Source organism: Microtus pennsylvanicus, chromosome 1 (assembly GCF_037038515.1).
Source record: "Microtus pennsylvanicus isolate mMicPen1 chromosome 1, mMicPen1.hap1, whole genome shotgun sequence".
In the NCBI taxonomy this organism is placed as follows: domain Eukaryota; kingdom Metazoa; phylum Chordata; class Mammalia; order Rodentia; family Cricetidae; genus Microtus; species Microtus pennsylvanicus.
In genome coordinates this window covers 158,382,869-158,401,117 of record NC_134579.1, presented here as the reverse complement: position 1 = coordinate 158,401,117, position 18,249 = coordinate 158,382,869, and the positions used below count along the sequence as shown (strand labels likewise).

General features: G+C 37.1%; 1 pseudogene; it reads right to left on the bottom strand.

Annotated features, from left to right (window-relative positions):
• The window catches only part of LOC142842478 (small ribosomal subunit protein uS19 pseudogene), a 136,252-nt pseudogene that overhangs the window by 1,361 nt on the left and 116,642 nt on the right, over nt 1-18,249 (bottom strand).

Below are 18,249 nucleotides of genomic sequence, written 5' to 3'. Positions count from 1 at the left end.
TGAAAAGTATGCCTGGGGCTAAAGTAAAGAGTTTCAGATTAATTTCATAGGCAGAAGAAATATCAAAACAGCATGGTATGGACTCTGTCACATGGATATTAGTGGCAACTCTAATGAAGATTTACAATGAAGAGGAACAAACTGAGCAAGGAAAAATATTTGAGGAGAAAAGGACACCAGAAAGCAGAATGGAGCTAAATTCTGTGTGTGTTCAAGGAGATAAACAGTCTAAGAAATGGAATAAAGTGAGTGGTTACCTCAGGGCAATATCCCACCCAGCTAAATTTTCAATTTGTGAAAAGGAACTAAAGAGAAGTTTAGAGCTGCATGTGGTAGTGTATGCCTTTAATCCCAACACTGGAAAGAGAGACTGGCAGATTTCTGTGGTGTGGGAGGTCCTTCTGTCTATGTGTTGCTTTTATTGGTTGATAAATAAAGAAACTGCCTTGGCCCGTTGATATGGTAAAATTTAGGTAGGCAGGGAAAACTGGATTGAATGCTGTGAGAAGGAAGGTGGAGAGAGAGACAGCATGGAGCCGCCGATAGAGATGGACATGCTGAAACTTTGCTGGTAGGCCATGACCTCATGGTAATGCACAGATAATGGAAATGGGTTAAATTAACATAGAACAGATTACCCAATAAGAAGTCAGAGCTAATGGACCAAGCAGTGATTTAATTAATACAGCTTCTGTGTCATTATTTTGGTTCTGGGCGGCTGGGATGAACAGGTAATGCTCCTTACAACAAAATGATGCCCAAAGTGAGTTTGAGGCCACTCTGGTCTAAAGAGAACATTTCAGAACAGCCCAACTTTGGCAGTGAAAGGCATAGTGCTGCTGAAGATGTAAGCAAATTAGGAGAGAATGCTTCAGCTCCAGTAAGCAGCAGAACATGGCAGGTTTAGCCTTATGGTTCTGAATTTAGAGTTAAGGATAGAAGAAAAGAGTTATGGAATAAAACTGTTGATTCCAGGTATGTGTCAAGGGTGTCCCTGAGTGGAGGCCTAATAGAGAGGCCATTGAGTGAAGTTGTGCATGTGAAGCCTGGATCACCTTGGAGAACCCAAGATATTAGAGATGCCAGAGTAGTGGGATAACTGCCGAGGACAGCTACTAACAGGGAGTGGAACCAGACCAAGAAAAAGAAGTTTGTTCCACTCAAAGGAATTGGGGGGGGGGAGGTCTAAAAAGTATTTCAATACCAGACATGAACATGCAGAATAGGAGTTTGCCCAGCTGGTTTTCAGTATTGTTTAGATCCAATATTTCCTGTCTATGCTCCTTTTGCACAATTTTTGAAATGGTGATGTATATCCTGTGCCATTATATGTTGGAGGTATGTGATCTGCTTTTTTATTTTAATTTTACAGGGGATTACTGTAATGGTCTGTCCTGTTCCTTAAGAGACAAGCTGTGCCCACACCTCTCCCCCACTGATGCAAGTAGATCTTCCTTCTGCTTCCAGCCTGAGCTCCTTGTTTTCTATCTTTCTCCTGAGGAGGTAACTGCTGCTATGGCTCCTCCCCTCCCCTGCCCCTCTCTCTTTCTCTCTGTTTCTCTTTTTTTCTCTCTCTCTGCCTCTCTCTCCTTGTCCCTTTTTCCCTCCCTCCCCTTTTACCTTCTTTTCCATAACCCACTAAATAAATATGCAACCTCACTCTGCATGGCATGCCTATGCATCTCTGTCTCTCACTCACCACATGGCCATGGCTCCCTGCCTAGGACCTGCTGACCCTCGTGGCCTGCTGCTGTACCCCTTGGGAATCAGCAGCATTTTATCTAAACCATAACAATTACACTTAAAGAAAATGCATGAGTCTCAGAAGAGACTTTGGACTTTGAAACAAGTTTGGGACTGTTATAGACTATGGGAATTTTGAAGTTAGACTCAATGCATTTTGGCATCATGGTTTTGTGATATGATATGGCTTTAGGGCTAAGGAGAGGAATATGTCGGTTTGAACGAAAATAGGCACCCTAGGGAGTGGCATTATTAGGAAATGTGGCCTTGTGAGAATACTTGTCATCATTTTGGAGGAAGTGTGTAACTGTGGAAGCAGGCTTTGAGGTTTCGTTTCTCGAACTTCATTCAGTGAGATAGTCACTCAACTTCTTGTTGCCTTCAAGATGTAGGACTCATAGCTACTCTAGCACCACGTCTGCCTGCATTCTGCCATGCTCCCTATCATGATATTAATAGATTGAATCTCTGAAACTGTAAGCCATCATTTCAATTAAATGTTTTCTTTATAAGAGTTGCTATAGTCACCGCTTTGTAGACCTTGCTATCTCCTGTCACCACTTGTTGCAGCCATGTTCTTCAACATCTAGGCAATGGAGAGCCCTTAGGCCACATCTCCTTTGAGCTATTTGCAGACAAAATTCTAAAAACAGCAAAATACTTTTGCATCTGAGCACTGGAGAGAAGGGATTTGGGTATAAGTGTTTGTTCTTTTACAGAATTATTCCAGGATTCATGTGCCAGGATAGTGATTTCACATGCCATAATGGCACTGGCATCAGATCCAAATCTATGGAGAGAAAAAAAATGAAAGAGAGAACTTTATTCTGAGGCATACAAGTCCCGGCATCTTGTCCAAAGCAAATGCTGGACCAAACACAAATGATTTCCAGTTTTTTACCTGCACTTCTAAGACTAAATGTCTAGATAACAAACTTGTGGTCTTTGGGAAGGTTAAAAAAGTCATAAACATCATGGAAGTCATGGAACATTTTGGGTCCAGAAATAGCAAGAGAAACAAGATCACCATTTCTGACTGTGGACAACTCTAATTCTTTGACTTTCGGGTTTCTTACTCACAAGACCATTCCTTCTGTAGCTCAGAAGAGCACCCCTACACCATCTGCTCCCAATATCCTGTAATCTCTGCTCTCACTGAAGTTCTTTGGGCCCCACATTCTTCTCATTCCCCTCCAAGTCTAACAGGATTGCAGGGTTAATAATATGATTACAAATAAACACTAAGGAAGAAGAAAAAAAGAATTGCATGGTCATGGAGTCTCTTCACAGCAATAAAAACTAAGACAACCTGGACTTCTTCTCTATGGTAACTTGAATGTAATTGGTTCAAATAATCTCACAGGAAGTGATCCTATTAGGAGCAATGACTTGGTTGGAGTGGGTATGGTACCGTTGGAGGACGTTTGTCACTGTGTAGTGGGATATGAAGTTTCCTATGCTCATATACTTCCCAGTGAGTCTGTACACTTCCTTTGCTTGCAATATGTAGGACTCTCAGCTATTTCTGCAGTATCACATCTTTTCTCATGCTGCTATGCTCCCGGCCATTATGATAATGGACTGAACCTCTGAAACTCTAAGCAATGTGCCTCAGTTCAATTTTTCCTTATAAAAGTTGCACGGTCATGGTGTCTTTTCACAGCAATAAAACCCCTAAGTCATTCTCATTTCTCTATTCCCATCATACTTAGAGTCAGTTGTTTCATATTGTTCAAGATTTCTTGATGTTTTGTGTCAGAAGTTTGTTAATTTAATATTTCCTTTGATTACTTTTTCTGTATTTTCAGTGCCTGAGATTATGTTTTTCATTTCTTGTATTCTGTTGGTGAAGCTTGCCTTTGTAGTTCTTGTTCAAATTCCTAAAATTTTCATTTCCAGGATTCCCTCAATTTAGGTCGTCTTTATTGATCCTTTTACCAAATTCAGACCTTAAACGTTCTGGTCATATTCATTTCTTTGCACTCTTCATTTGTGTTTTCTGGATGTCTTTATGGGCTTTCTTCATTTCCTCTTTAAGGACCTCTATCATATTCATAAAGACTGTTTGAAGGTCTTTTTCTTTTTATTTATTTATTAAAGATTTCTGTCTCTTCCCCGCCACCACCTCCCATTTCCCTCCCCCTCCCCCAATCAAGTCCCTCTCCCTGGTCAGCCCAAAGAGCAATCAGGGTTCCCTGCTCTGTGGGAAGTCCAAGGACCACCCACCTCCAGCCTTAAACTCTTAATGATTTATTTAACTTTTATTTTATGTACATTGGTGTGGAACTGCATTTTCAGACAGTTGTGAGCTGCCATGTGGGTGCTGGGAATTGAGCCCGGGTCCTCTGGAAGAACAATCAGTGCTTTTAACCGCTGAGCCATATCTCCAGCCCCCTGAAGGTCTTTTTCTTGTATTTCACCTATGTTAAAATATTCAGTGCCTGTTGCGGTAAGATTGCCAAGCTCTAGTGGAGACATATTGTCATGGCTGTTATTGGTCTTGTTTTTGTGCTAGTATTAAGGTATCTGGGATTGGGAAGATTATAGTTTCAGATGCTTATATATGATTTTGCCTTTTTTGGTTGGGGTTTTCTTCCTAGGCTTCTGTTTTCTCTCTGGAATTTAGGAACATGTGGTGGCTGTGTATTGCCTGGCAGGAATTTTTCTGTGGATCTGGTAGTTGTGCCCACTTAAGGATGCAGTTAAAATGTGTTTCTGAGTATTGGGAACTGACACTTAAGAATAAGGACACACTGGGTGTCTGAAGGCATTCTCAGAAGGGAGGAGAACAGTGTTTAACCACGATCATCTTATTTCATCTCTTTGGAATTTGGGCTGAGAGTAAAGAGAACTAATCCCAGAAGGTATGTCATAAAGCTGGGAATGAGCCTGGGATAGTGGATCTGGAGGAACAGAAGGAGAGTGGAAGATTTTCCATCAAACTACCTGTTTCACTGGCAGGAGTAGCCTTGGAGTTATAAGAAAGTGCCTGCTGGAGTTTGGATTGAGATAAAGCATTGGGTGGGAGGAGGGAGGTTAGGAGAGGAAGGTCTGTGGGTTCTACAAGTGCTTTGGTGGGGGTAGACTAGAACAGGTGTTCTGCAATAGAGCTCTGGATGAGACTGTGGAATTGGAATTGGAGAAATGGAGGAGTGATGAATTTCTTCACTTAGATTATCTGTTTCTCTGGCTGGCTCAGGTAGTATGTTCTTAGGGATTGCCTGCTGGCATTGGAAGCTGGCCTTATGGAATGATTTAGGGGAAGAAAAGTTGAAGGAGAATATCTTTGTGATCAGTAGGAAACGGGGTCAGAGAGAAAAGAGTCAGCTGTAGGAGTTGTGGTATAGACTTGGAGTTGAAACTGGGGAACTGGATCTGGAGAAGCAGAAGAAGAGGTACAATTCTGCAGTTGGCCTACCTGCTTCTTTGACAGGAGTGTTGTTTTAGGAGTTGGGAGTGATCACCCCTCATAGAAAACACACACACACAAAAAAAAAAACAGGTTCCTCAGATCGACAAGCTCAAGCAACTGGATTCTGACAACAATGACCTGAAAAGGGATCTTTGCTTGAAATTTCCAGAGAGGAATTGATTTAGTTATTGCCTTGACTTCAGATTTGTCAGCTAAGTCATGGAGTCTGTATAATTTGTTACAATATTGAGGATCAACAGGCAGTGGTAGTACATGCCTTTAATAGCAGCACTGGGAGAGAGAGGCAGGCAGATCTCTGAGTTTCAGGCCAGCTTTATCCATAGAATGAGTTCCAGGATAGCCAGGGCTACATAGAGAAATTCTGTCTTGAAAACTAACAAGCAACAACAGAAGAGCAGAGATTTACTATATAATCTAACACTGCGCTTAACAATATTTCTTAATTTTAAATACTAAAATATGATTTGAAAGTATAAACAGGCTAGGGTGCAAGGGAGGGAGAAAGGAAACAAGAGAGCAAAGGGAGGTGGATACGATCAAAATACATTTCTATGTGTGTGAACTTGTTAAAATAAAGCTAATTTTTTATATGTTTATATGCTAATATAAAAAGAAATTCTTATGGTATACCTGAAGGGCAAGTTAAGGTTTTACAAAAAACAGAACCAAAACAAACGTATTGCATTATTGTGGTGGTTTCAATAAGAATGGCTCCTATAAATCCATATGTTTGAATGTTTGGTTACTAAGGAATGGCAGAATTTGAAAGGAGTTGAAGATGTGGCTTTGTTAGGGGAAGTGTGTCACTGGAGTTGGGCTTTGAGGTTTCAAAGCCCCACACAAATCCAAGGTCTCTTTCTCTGTCTTTCTGCCTGTTAATCATAATTTAGCTCCCAGTTGGAGCTAAATCATAATTTAGTTCCAATGCCTGACTCCATGCCATCATGATTTCTGCCATAATGATAATGAACTAAGCTTCTGAAACTAAGCAAATCCTCAACTAAATGCTTTCTTTTATAATACCTGGCTTGGTTATGGTGTTTCTCTACAACAAAAGAATCATGACTAAAACATTCATGTTATTTCTATTAAGTCCTTAGGAAGGTCTCAAATATAGTAGTAGAAAAAGAAATCTGGGTGGAGAAGAAGATAAGAACTGGGGAGATGTGATTAAAGGGATCTAAATTAGCAAATATATAAATGAACAGGTTTAGAGAGCTAATATGCAATATGAAGAATAAATGAACCTGCATTATGTCATTAAATAAGTAGATTTTAGCTTTTCTATCTGAAAGGTGAAACTATATGTGATGATGGATATTTTGATCTGCTTCAGTATTGTAACTATTTTACTATCTATATGTATTCTATATCATCATGCACTAGACTCCAGATAAAATAAATTTGTTTAAAAATATTCTATGACACATATTCAAGTCATATTTGTATGATGATAGTGATTTAGGTAGATAGCATAGGAAGATAAAAAATACTTTGAAAGAAAGGAGATGGATTTTTAGAAAGCACAATGGAAAAAGATTAAAGTAAGAAGTCATGACATTTGATTCATCTCTATAAAACAATTTGATTGTTAAGCCTAAGGTTAATAGAAAATTATTAACATCTAACATGTAAAGTAAATGTTTTTAAATAAGTTTCTTAGCTTAAAACAAAGAAAGATGAAATTAATACCATTTTATAAGTCATTGCATGCTAATACAGTTTAGGAGAAACTGTAGATAAGGCTTATGTAAGAACTTGGCTATGTGCTGACTTCACAGTTGAAAGCCTTCATTAGGATTGTATCTCAAAGGATTAGTGATTAACTACATTTTCTTAATTGTGAAAAAAAGAGAACTTCAACTGAACTACAGTAACTACACAGAAGTCATAACTGTCTGACAGGTATCCATCCATGGTTAGGTTAGCAATATCACCTATAAACCATTACATTTCCATAACTAGAAATAATCTGAGCAAAAGCAGGTGTGCTATCTATATCAATGTTAGGTAAGTTGATGACCATGAGGGGCTTTGACACCGGCTTAATTCCATGGTCCCAACAGAAAAACACCCTAACTGCCTAGATCAGAATTTGCCTATAATAGAAAAAAAAATTAAACAGCTACTCTCAGGGTCTAAACCATGGCAACATTTAAAAGACATGGTCATTTGTCAGTATGACACTGGGAGACTTTAAGGAAGCCTAAATATCATCTAGCACATTAGAATTCTGGAAGAGAAAAGTGAAAATCACCCTGCTGCTTAGTGCAACTGAAGGCTAGAAAAATTAGACTTCCTCATGATTAATGTTAGTACTGTCATCTTCCACTCTGTCACCTACTTCTATGGAAACTGAGTTTGCATCATGGGCAGGAAGAAGCAGTTAAAGTAAGCATCAAGGCAAAAACAGAACCGATGTATAAAGCAAGATTGCTTTAACTCTTTCAAAAAAAAACAACCCTCCCCCTCACATATATCTTGTCTCTTTCTGTGCCCGGCTTGATCAGTGAGGATAATTAGACTGAATCTCTGGTGGCAAGGCAGGTGGCAGCTGAATGGCTAGAAAATTACATACTTTGCTTCTCCACTGCCAAAAGTTACACTTTCCTGTTTCGGATTTTTTGTTATTGAAAAAGAAGATTTTTCCCAAAAGAGAAAATTTAGGTAGAGTTTCTTTCAGAAATATTTATAAGTCATCTATTATTATGGAAAGGCAGTCTGTAACTACTGGGTCTTATTGAATGTAATGTTAATACTAAGTAGAGTAGGAAAGAGCACAATGATGTAAATTCACATAAATCATTACAAATACATATAAAATCTAATCATGTTTATCTGTCTCATAAGTTGAAGATGAGATCTTGATCCTTAAACACTCCAGTAGACTCTCATGAATTAATTGAAAATATGAATCCTCTTCTTAGGAAGAATTATATGCAAACATTTATTGTAAAATATTACCACTTATGGAATTCTATAAACATTAGTTTCAAACATTTCTGTTAGGATTTTATACTTGCTGCATTAAACGACTTTAAAACTCTGTAATTATAAGACATAACTGTAACTATAAAGGACAGTCTTTTTTCAAAAGGTACTGAAGCATGTTGCCATATAAATCAAGGAACAACTTCTTTTAATGTAGATTTCAAATAGCAAGGTGTTTGAAATATGGATCAGAGATGCCCACCAGACCTATTCCTTTGTTGTGGTTTGAATGAGAATGGCCCTAATGTGTTCATATGTTTGAATGCTTGGTGTCTGGTTGATAGAACTATTTGGGAAGGATTAGAAAGTGTGGCATTTAGGAGGGTGTGTGTCACTTAGGGTGGGCTTTGAGATTTCAAAATCCCACAGTAGGCCCATTATCCTTCTCTTTTTGCCTCTTGCTTGCACACTGGGTTGAAAGCTCTGTTCTGACAACATGCCAGCTGCCATACTTTCTGCCTTGATAGTCATAGAACAACTTTCTGAAACTGTAAGAAAGCCCCAAGTTAAATGCTTTATTTTATAAGCTATCTCGGTAATGGTGTCTGTCCACAGCAAGAGAACAGAAACTAAAACCCTTTCGACTGAACTACTGGCTACTAATAAAATCTAGGGAAAAAGGAAATCATTGTCTTCCAATGCACACCCACCAATGAGCCTCCAAGGTCCTAATGAATAATTCTAAACTCGTGGTCACATGGATATCCCAGACTAAACTCTATGGGTCAGAAACAGAATAAATATATGAATGTGTGAAAGAAACTAGTAGGGGGAAATTAAAGGGGGCAGAGTAGTGATAAGAGACAATTTGGGAGTGAAAATGATCAGAGTACATATATTCCTGAACAAAACTGTCAAAAAACAAATTTAATAAAGGGTTTTTAAGTGGTTGACAAAGAGTAGCAAATTCTTCTAAGAAAAGGAAAGAGTGGGAGGAGAATTGGACAAGGTTCTAGTGGATGAAGTAAGCAAACAGAGGGGATGGTTGTCTGGACGGAGTCAAAGGAAAGGACAATGGATATATAAAGACACATTGAACACTGAGAAAGTACTCCATAGCTAGAAAAAGAATCTGTTGCAAAGAGCAACAGATGGGCATGTGAAAACTAGAAAGGGTGAGGAGCATTTTCAACACAATTTCAGAAGGAAAAAAGGAGAGTCTGAACAAATGAAGTTGCTGAGAAAGAAACCTTATTTGGTATCCAGATATAAGACTGGGGGCTCTAGAAATGAGTAGCAGAAGATGGCGAGCCACTTCTTGATTCCTCTCAAACATGTAGCATCTTCAAAGGTTGCTAGAATTAATGCCTCCATAAATACTCCTTCATACTGATGACTTACACTTTTTAGTTTTGGAACATCAAACACACTGCCTTGTGCATGCTAGACCAACAGTTTGGCACTGAGGTACACCTTCCGTCCCTTAAAATGTTGTTAGTGCTCTCTTTTCATTCTCTACAGGCATCCTTGCATTGCATGAACACAGACATTTGTATTTGCCTTAAAACCCTTAACTTCTCTTCACAGCCTATAAGCTTGTCTGGTTGTAATTAAGATTCAGTAATCTGTAACCTTTCTGATTCTAGCTTCTGTCTCTCTCTCTCTCTTATATTTGCATTTGTTTCCTGGTATGTCATGGCATGGACATACTAGAAGGAAAACAACTGTCTTGTTAACACAAACTAGATACGTCTCATCCTGTCTGCCTTACCTGTTTCTTTTGCCTTGTTAAGACAACTCTACTTAGTTCTGACAATACCAATTTTACCATTGCTCCACTTTTTATTTAAGTCAATATGACCAAGTTTCATAAATACTTACTTTACAAATATGCCTTAAATCTGGTGCCTTTTTCACATGACTACTACAATTCAGTTTAATATTTATTATCTATCTAAACTCCCCCAATAACAACATTGTTGAACTCATTGCTGCTAGGATGATTCTCCTCCAAACACCTTTTTCAGTGTACAGGTATCAATTTTCAAAACTAAACACATGGGGAGTCATAGTACTCTTTTGCCTGAAAGAATTCATCACTTCCATTCTTCAGCAGCAAGAAATCAAGATTTGCAATCAGAACAAGAGCCTTCAGAACCTTGCACAGCTAATCTTTCCAGGTTGGCCTCCCATTTTCAACAAGACCAGTGCTCTCAAATATAGGCAGTGCTATACTCCCCTAGAGAAAAACTATGCTCCCCAGAGAATGCTGTGCTTGCCTGGATAGTACTGTGCTCTCTAGAGAGTTCTGTGCTCCCCTGGAGAGTGCTGTGCTACCCTAGAGAAAGCTGTGCTCCCCTGGAGAGTTCTGTGCTCGCCTGGAGAGTGGTGCTGTGCTCCCCTAGAGAGCTGCGCTCCCCTAGAGAGAGCTGTGCTCCCAAAAGAGTGCTGTGCTCTACTGGAGGGTACTATGCTACCCCAGAGAGTGCTGTGTTCCTATGGAGATTGCCATGCTTCCCTAGCCTGACAGAGAAAACCATACCCATTTTTTTCACACCTCAAATATCAATTTTTACAATCTTCTGTTCTCTCTAGTAATAGCTGTGATTTCCACCATTGCACTTCTAAAACATTCTCTATTCCCAAATACTCCATTGTCTACTTTAACCCTATCTCTCCCAAGTATTTGGGTGCACAGAGGAAAACTGATGACGTAATTACCTCTACTAATTCTGTCTGTTGTTTCTCATCTCTGAATACACATGTCCAAATTACTACAAATGCTACAATCTCAGATTTCCAATTCAACACAATCTCTGCCTAGCATACACTGACTGTTTTCTCCATTTCACAATCAGATTAAAAAGTCAAAATAGGATATGTATGGACTTGCTGCCAGGTACTTAGAAATAGGAAAGGAATTGCAAGCATACATAATTGGTTTTGTCACATTTTTTAAGGCTGGATGTACAACTATAAAAATCTAAATATAACATGGTGTGCATTTAAAAGTATAAATTTGCATGTATTAAATGTATGATTATTAAAGTTTAATTAAAGCACATTAAGAAAATAATCAAAGCTTGTTGAAAGAAAATGATATTTTTTCCAATAATTGAAAACTATAAACTTAATAAGTATAAACATACTCTGGCTCACAAGAATTAGTCATATATTCTGTTATACTCATAGATCAGTGCCTAGCCCAATAATACTCATAGAGGTTTCCTCCCTCAGCTTATGGGACCCAATGCAGAGACCCACAGCCAAACATTAGACAGAGAGGCCAAATTGGCCTCTATGGGGTTCCTTCCCTGAGAGCAGTGACAATCTTGAGGAAGGGGGGGGGGGAGAATTCTATGAGCCAGAGGATCAAAGACATTAGAAAAACATGGTCCACAGACATCAACTAAGCAGGTCTCCCAAGGGCTCTCAGAGAATGAAGTGGCAATTACAGAGCCTGCATGAGTCTGCACTAGGCTCTCTGCAAATCTGTTATGATAGTTAGCTTGGTGTTTTCACAGAACTCCTAACAGTGAGAGAAGGTGGGTCTCTGACTCTTTCACCCACTCTTGAGTTTCTTTCCTTGTACTGGGTTGTCTTGCCTAGCCTTAATATGAGTTTCTGCCTTGTCTTATTGTAATTTGCTATGCTGTTTTTAGTTGGTATATCTGGGAGGCCTGCTATTTTCTAAAGGGAGAAGGAGGAGAAATGAATCTGGGGGAAAAGGGTAAATCAAGGGAGATGGGAGGAGTAAGGAATAGGAAACTGTGATTAAGATGCATTGTATGAGAGAATAAAAAAGAATTGATCATAACTGAATCAATGTTCATGCTAACAATATGTAAAGAGCATGTAACCCAAGAGAAAGATACAGCGTAGCAGCAAGAAGAAAGATTGTTACAGAAGGCAGCATCTTCACTGAGAAGAAAAGACCACTGATAAAGAAAGAACCTTTTAGTTAGACAAAGACATAGCACTGATCTGGACAGAATGTTTCTACTCTGGAGTTGCATTTAACAAGCTCGCCAACATGCATGCTATCACATATTGTCACTATTCAACAGTAAATCTTATTCTAATCACCCTAATTCCCAACCCAAGTACTTTATACAGATAGACAATCAGGCAGGGCAAGCAATGAGAAATACCAAACTCTTCTAACAGTTATATTTCTCTTTTCAAATTATCTACTTTCTTGTTTTATATGTTGGTTTTTGTGTGTTCTGTTAACATGATTCAACATATCTGTTTGCCATCTTTTTGGAACACAGTTGAGATTAAGTTTCTGCCTCTACAAGAATGATAGCTAGACATGCTATTCACCTCTAACACTATTCTATAGAGTTATACTTTTTCCAAATACAGATTTACCCCAATAAAAATATGAACTACAGAGAAATTGATACTAGTCACAAGAAAACAATTTTCTGGCATAATTAAGATTCATAAAAGCACAGACATTGGGACAAAGTCAAACCACACATCCAAAATAAATAATAAGATTTGGGAGGAGGCTCTGTCCTGCATTTTCAAGTGTGACTTCAAGGAGGAAAAATAAACAAAAGCATGATGAACTACAAAAGGATGAGTCATGGAATCATATACTTAGAATTGCTAATTAGGACATACTTTTAATGGAACAGAAACTAGAATACTGAGTTCAAGGTGAAAGCAGTAGAATTTGGTAATGAAATAATTATTTTAATGTACAAGGAGAGCATGATATAGATTCACACAAATAAAACATTTTTTTCCTCTCATATCTACAAGAAACCAATTCTTGAGTTAAGGAGAACTCTCACGGTTAAAAATACTGGCTGTTTTCCAGAGGACCAGGGTTCAGTTTCCAGCCCCCATCTGTAGCTCTAGGTTCAGGTGAGCTTATGCCCCCTTCTGGGCCTTATGGGCATCCATCATACATGTGATTCATATACATACATAAATGCATTCACACATACATACACATGCAAACAAAATATTTATATGTATGAAGTTAAAAAAATAAAAGCATTCTGATCATGGAACATAGAGGTGACAATGAATAAATTTTAGAAAACAGTAGCCAAAATGACTGATGATAATAAAAAAAAAAAAAGGAAGAGGAAAACAAGGAGGCAGCAAAGGGGAAAGAGGAGGAAGGCTTAGTCATCAATGTCAGTTATATGAAGATTAAAATGTCTCCTCAATTCCTGATTTCCTTATTAAACCAACCTCATGAGGAAAAACTGACCAAAGCTTCAGTGATGACATAGACAATACAACATCAGTGCAGGCACCAAAACTAGCCTCCTTCCAGCACAACCAAGATTATCATCACACCTGCCTTAGTGCTCCAAGTTACAGATTGTGACACCAATTACAGCACTGAAAGGAGACTCTCAAGTCCAATTTCACAAAGTCAAGAAGCTTTCATTTCACTGTAAATTCATGTGGATTCCTCTTACACAGAGAAAATGCTCACTATTTTTGAAATGGAAATGAAAAGAGGATCAGTAACATATACTTGGCAGAGATAATCTAAGTCAGTGCTTAGATTTTCCAGTTTGTCGAGTCAATAATTCTTAGAATATTTTATATTATGATTTTAATATGTAATGGATATAAGCTCAATTATTTGCTCTCTGAAGTGGCTTCTTAAAGCAAGTGATGACTTGAAATTTGAATATTTTAAAGTTTCTAAAGTCAAACTGAAAATTACATATAAGACCACTGAAAATGTAATTTTTTGTTGGACACAGGACCAGGTCAGCAAACAGGCCTTTTTCTACCTTTTATTTCCTCAAAATTAGTAAAATTCTAAGTCCTCTCAACCTCTATGGGGTTGGACAATCATGACAGTAAGTTTTTTAAACTCCAAGGAAGCCGCTCGTAAAGCAAGGCTCTGTGCACTAACACTTTATGGTAGCTGAGTGAACCTCAAGTTTTGGAGCAATTACTTAATATTATACAGAGTTCATGTTTTTATTTAGTACTTCAGAAAGTTAGAAAGGTAAAAAGGGAAGACATGGACATATGTAATGAAGATAAACTATATTTAATTGAATTCTTACAAATGTCAATCAATAAATTGCACACTTAATTTTCAAAACAGAGAAAATTGAAAACTATATGTCAAATAATTGTTAATCTATTTACTTAATTATTTATCCATAAAACATACTTGGGTGAAGTGCCAAAGGGAAAATACCATACATTCACATGTATTACACATACACACATCTGAGTGCGTCAAGGGATTTCATTGACTTCAGAGACACTTTGAAGTAAGAACAGTGTCGATTCTGACAACTTCCCAAACCCTGTCACGATAATTTTTCATGTTTTACTCATTTACAAGTCAGCATTTTAATTTTACTATTAATCTTACTCATCAGTAAATACTTCCAAAAATAAGATTACATTTATTTTCCCTCTGTAAAAAATGTCTGCACTTAAAGCAGAGCAGATGTATTGCCTTCTTTCATTTTTGAATGATAATTCACTCCAACTGCTATTGTGGAGGTTTAACTGGGGCTTGTGTCACCCAAATAAGCTAATCCTTGACTATCAAGGGTGTATAAAATATAAACATAATGCAATTCTAATTTTCCAGAGATAAAATTTTGACTTAAGAGTTCAATAATTTGTGAAAAAGTTAAGTTCCATAAAATGATTGGGTACAATGATGAAATGCTAAATAACATCTGTTTAAATCAATAAAATAGAAAATATTACCAATAAAATATAGTGGTGTCAAGCTGAAGCAACAGGAGTTCTCACATATAATTGATGGGATTATGAAGTACTAAAGAAAATTTTTAAAAAGTTTTAGGGAGTTTATTTTATAGTTAATCTGTGCCTAAACCAGGATCCAGTAACTTCACATTTAGGTATTTATTCATGAGAAACAGAAATATGTGTTCATACAAAGCCTTGGTGAAAATGTTAAAACAGCTTTATTTACAATGATCAAAAAGTGGTAAACAAGCTATATATTTATTATCAGGAAAGGGAATAAGTTATGCATAGTGTAATTATTAAGAAGAACACTGTACCAAAGAAGAAAATGTTAATAATTAAATCCTTCAAACGCTATATTGGATGAAATAAGTCTATATGGAAGCTAATGCCATATATGCCAATTTATATTAAGACCAGGATCAGCCAGGGGTGAAAAGATCATTTTCTCTGGAATAGGAATAAACAAAAGGAGGTCAATGGGAGCTTTTGAGAATATTAAAAAGTATCAAATCTTGAATATGGTGTTGGTTCAATTAGTATGTATTTATTGAAAATTCATTAGAAGGTATATTTAAGATCAATGCATTTTCACTTTATAGATTATATCTCTATTCAGACATTTTGAAATTTTAGTGTAGATTTTGAGTTTACCTCGAATTCAAGAGAAACAATAAGAAAGATGAAAAGACCTAGTGAAAATAGAGAGAAATCTGGGGAAGGAAGAACCTGGGGACCATTCTATATCACAGGAACATTGCACTGGCTAGGTTTGCATCAGCATGGCACAAGATTAAGTCATTAGGTGAAAAGGAAGCTCACTTGAGAAATTGCCACTATCAGACTAGCCTATGAAGAAGATGATCTTTTGACTGATGATTATGTAGGAGGTCCAGATCACTGTGGGTAGTGCCACTCCTATGGTAATGGTTCTGGGTACTATAAGTGAGTAAGTTAAGCGAGACAGAAAGGACAAGTCAGAAAACAGCACTCTTTTAGGAGCTTCCTGCCTCGGGGTTCCCATCTTGAGTTCAAGGCCTGACTTCTCTCAGTGGAGGACTGATAAACTATTTCCTCCCCAACCATCTTTTGGTTACAGTTTATCACAGCAATAGAAACCCTAAGACAGATACAATCCAAATGTGGAACTCTATAATATAGACCATCTACTTCCTATCTTTTAAAGTCAAAATGATTTTTAGCATTTTCATTTTTGAATTTAGTTCCTGACTCTTGGTTCACATAGAATATAACAAGCTTACTCTCTATGACATAGCATGAAAAATACTTCCTTAGAGCCATTATACCTAATTACATGTATCTTATTTAGTGTACTAGTGCCAACTTCTTCTTTCTTTGTATCTACATCAATGAGAATAAGAATTAATCAATAAAGAAATTTTTACTGACATTAAAAGTATATCTGAACAAATATTTTATTTAAGTTCTAGTAGGTCTAAGTATGAGAAATGGAAAATAAGAGTATTACCTTCATAATTCCTATTTTACTGTGCCTAATATACTATAAATATAATTATCTATGGATTAGTTTCATAGACTCTACTAGATTGGTTGATATTATTCTAGAAATGATTTAACAGGGTGAATAACAGACACATCAAAACTCCAACTCTGGAGTGACAACATCATAGACAGAGTACAGAGAGAAGAATGAAATGACAGGATCCACAAAATTTAGTATCTACCCAAGGTGAAAGATGAGGGAAGAAACAAAGATTACTTTCTTAATTTTCAACCCTCAAAATGTAGGAGTAGAATTCTTAGAAAAGGATTTGGCTTAATAAAATTCTTGTTTTCTTTGGGACAAGCTAATTTTACCATGATACATGACTAAATGATACATGATTAATAAAACCTCAGAGTCAGAAATTGGAGTTCAACCTGAAGATCCAAAAAGCAAAACAGTCACTGGCTCTTACCTTGACCTCCGTCTGAAATGGCAATCCTGCCTCCTGGAATCCCTGAAAGAGACTGCATGTCTGAGAGCTGTTTTATAATTATCTGTAACACTGGGATTAAAGGTGTACACTGACATCACTAAAGGCATGTACCACCCAGTTTCTATGGCCACAAGTGTGGCTATTGAGATTAAAGGTATGTGTTACCATAATCTGGTCTATAAGGCTAACCAGTGGAACTGCTTTACTCTCAGATCTTCAAGCAGTCTTTATTTATTAAAATACAGTTAAAATCGACTACACAATAATGTTAAAATACTAACTGGAAATACAGCATAGAAATTGTGTGGTTATTTTAGGGCTAAACTAGATGGGCAGCCAGGAACCAACAAGCAGCCCCCTCCTCTTACACACTGCTTAGTATTTTAAGAAGTGCTCCTGGTAGAAAAGGATTACAGATACACAATAAAGACAGATTCAGACAGCCTTCTGAATGGGTAACAGTGTTGGATAAATGTACATGACCTTAGGAGAGAGAGAAGAAAGAGTACTGACAGAGATTACAGGAGTAAAGATAATGAAATGAATATTTTCAAAATCAAAGAGAGCCATGTAAAAATGGAAAATAAACAGAGAGTTTAAGTTATGTATATTATTGTGTTTTCTTTAAATCTTTTTCTATGAATGAGCTAACTACAGAGAGACATTTCATTCTACAGTCTGCTAAGATAAACCCACATATATATTTTAAAGATATCTTGACTTCAAAATTTGAGTCTAAAGATATGTTACTTTGGAAAAGCGGTTCTGCTTTTGTTTCCATAGAAGATGAGAATCTATGGATTCCTTCCAGGCTAATATGGTTTAATGGAATAAGACCCCCTGAAAAGTCTCCATGTATGCTAAGAATACTTTGCCCAACAATCAACAGGAAGTATTTTAGAGAACTATGCCCAAATTCACAAATATTGTTTATAAATGTTTATTTTCATTTTAAAATTTTCATTATAAATGGTTAATGGTAACAATCAATTTTCAAAAAAGGAATATGATATAGAGATGAATATTTTGTATTGGTATGGATCTTGATATATTGATACAAATTCAAGGTCAGTTTTGTTACATTGTGCATATGTATCTCAGCTCTTAAGGTATTATATTTGTGCAGCTCATTTAATATGTATTATATAATTACAAATTACAGACCAATAGATAGTCATTTATAATAGTCAAACTTGTAGTCAGTTAGGTTTTCTATATATACAGATACATTTTTCAGTTAGATAAATAATCCAATGGGGATGTTCTATCGGGAACTCACCAAGGCCAGCTGGCCTGGGTCTGAAAAAGCATGGGATAAATCCGGACTAGCTGAACATAGAGGACAATGAGGAATACTGAGAACTCAAGAACAATCGCAGTGGGTTTTTGATCCTACTGCACGTACTGGCTTTGGGGGAGCCTAGGCAGTTTGGATGCTCACCTTAGGAGACCTGGATAGAG